We start from the raw sequence: 2,888 nt of genomic DNA on the forward strand, positions 1-2,888 counted from the left end.
CCCGGCTCCGCCCCCGGGCGCCTGCGCAAGTTCGCGGGGCGGAGCCAGGCCGCAGGAGGCGGGGCCCGGATTTCGATTAACGGGGCGGGGTCAGGCATAAAGGGCGGTGCCTGAGAGTTCTGCTTGGGGCGTGGCCAATGAGCAGGGGGCGGGGCCGGGGCCGGGGCCTTAGAGCTCTTCATGCAGGGGCGTGGCGGGAACTGCGCGGGGCGGAGGGCCTTGGAGCTGAGGCATCCTAGCAAATATTTTGTCCAGTGCCTGTTGTTTGTCTCATTTTCACTAGCAGCTGCATTGCAAGCCAACCGCCATCTCAGTGGAAGAGTTTTAGGCCAGGAGTTGTTGAGCAGTTTGTGAGGCAAACTATGCTCTTAAATCAAAAAGTCTTTGAAAAAATCTTGCTAGATTTAAGAGAATGTATAAACCCGGCAACACACTTAAATATCATTTATGCCAGTGTTTGGTCATCGTACAGATGTAAAGCAGAGGATCCCAAATGGTGCTTTGCCAGAAGCTGGCTGGTTCATATGGCACAGTTTGTCTTTATTTGTAGCTGCTAAACTGCACTAAATAAATTGAAAAGACATTAAACACTTTCCTAATTTCACTTTCTCCATGTGAGTAATTGCTGTAGTTACCACAGGGATGTGGAGGGGAGATGGCCAATCAGGGGCGGCTCTAGCCATTTTCCTACCCCAAAGCCGCGGAACCAGTGGACCTTCCACAGGCGTGCCTGCGGGAGGTCCTCTGAAGCCGCGGGACCAGCGGACCGTTCACAGGCAAGCCGCCGAAGGTAGCCTGCCTGCCACCCTCATGGCGCCGGCAGAGAGCTCCCCTCGGCTTGCCGTCCCAAGCACATGCTTGGCATGCTGGAGCCTGGAGCCGCCCCTGCGGCCAGTGCTGTTGATGAATACAAAGGTTCATGATTCTCCGTGAGTTTTGGTCCACACTCTATATAAAAGTTAAGTATCAGAGGGCTAGCTGTGTTAGTCTGAATCTGTAAAAGCAGCAAAGAGTACTGTGGCATCTTAAAGACTAACAGATGTATTGGAGCATGAGCTTTCGTGGGTGAATACCCACTTCATTGGATGCATGAAATGGAAATTTCCAGAGGCAGGTATATATATGCAAGCAAGAATCAGGCTGGAGATAACGAGGTTAGTTCAGTCAGGGAGGATGAGGCCCTCTTCTAGCAGCTGAGGTGTGAACACCAAGGGAGGAGAAACTGCTTTTGTAGTTGGCTAGCCATTCACAGTCTTTGTTTAATCCTGAGCTGATGGTGTCAAATTTGTAGATGAACTGAAGCTCAGCAAAAGCAGCAAAGAATCCTGTGGCACCTTATAGACTAACAGATGTTTTGGAGCATGAGCTTTCGTGGGTGAATACCCACTTTGTCGGATGCATGAGATGAAACTCAGCAGTTTCTCTTTGAAGTCTGGTCCTGAAGTATTTTTGCTGCAGGATGGCTACCTTTAAAAAAAAAGTTGTGCAACACTTAGGAAAAGCAATGTTGTGGAAAAATTTACCACGCGTTGTGTTTGGATCAGAACAGCCTGAGGCTCCTTTATTACAAGCATGCAGGGAGAGACAACCAGCCTGGCTGCTCTCCCTAACACAGGAACACGGAAGCTTTTATAGTTCAAAGGCAACATCTAGTCAAGCACACTTCCTCATTACTATTTTTCCCTTATTAGGAATACAGAGAAACAAGCTTTCCTGTTTATTAACAGGTTGTTCTTTTGTGGTTAACAGCCTTCCTAACATTTGCTGTTGCAACTACATGTTTTTTAAGACTGGCTGTTGCAATTGCTTTACTTCAGAATTTTCCTCACTTTCTCCTTCTGCCCTTTGACCACGTACACAGTTTTCTTGACCAGAGTTTAGGCCTACTCTTATTTTTCCTTTACAATCTCCCCTTTGGTTCCCCACCTTGGCCTAAACTTCCATTTTCATTAAATTTTGTATTTCTGATTCTAAATCAAATGGCTCAGCCTTTGGGGTTTTGGTTGAAGGCAATGACAACGCATGATTTGTATGAACATGGAAGGTGCTATTATTATTACATCCTTTACAACAACAACAACATAATCCCAAGCTAAACAATAATAATAAAAGCATTAACATCCCTATTGTAATAATATGATGGGGTTGTTGTATAGCCTTAGTCACAAAACACAATACATCATACTTAGTACATAAAATAGACACCCTATAGGCTGTATGAAAAGCATTCTTTTCAATCTGATATATATTTTGAAGCATATGAATTTTCTCTTGTAATTCAGAAATTTTTTGGGCCTCTGCTGGGAGTGAAAGCAAATTTTGGAACTGATTATGTACTAAGGTAGTCCAATTAAAAGGTCTCTGAAACTTAAGGGCTGATTGTAAAATTTTATCCGCAGGCCAATAAATAATAATATTGCCTGCAGCAATGGTGAGATTAAAATGTATGTCTTGCAAAGTGGTAGCCTTAACATACACACAGGTATTAATTGCTTGGAAAAGCAGGTGTCCTGTCAGGGCAGTTCCTTGTCCCTTACCCTCCCAACAAACATTGTCATGAACAGTAACAACTTCCCCGGCCTTCAGTTTGCGTACACATTGGAGCTGTGGCGGTTCTGAGGGCCAGAGTGTCCATTGACTCCCTATCCCTATCCAAATGTCGGGTGTTATTCCGGGTGCACTGACTATAAATCGGTTAGGCATACCAGGTAGTTTAATTTCCCAAATGTCTCGGTGAATTACCCAATCTCACATGCATCCTCCCCATGGACCCGGCAGGATTCGGTATGTGGGAGCCCACACACCGCCAATGGGTCCGTATGCTTGGAAGGAGCATTGTGAATGTCTGCACTTCCACCCAGAAAATCTCCAAGTATGTCTCCAGGGCC

Source organism: Gopherus evgoodei, chromosome 1 (genome assembly GCF_007399415.2).
Source record: "Gopherus evgoodei ecotype Sinaloan lineage chromosome 1, rGopEvg1_v1.p, whole genome shotgun sequence".
Classification (NCBI taxonomy): Eukaryota; Metazoa; Chordata; order Testudines; family Testudinidae; genus Gopherus; species Gopherus evgoodei.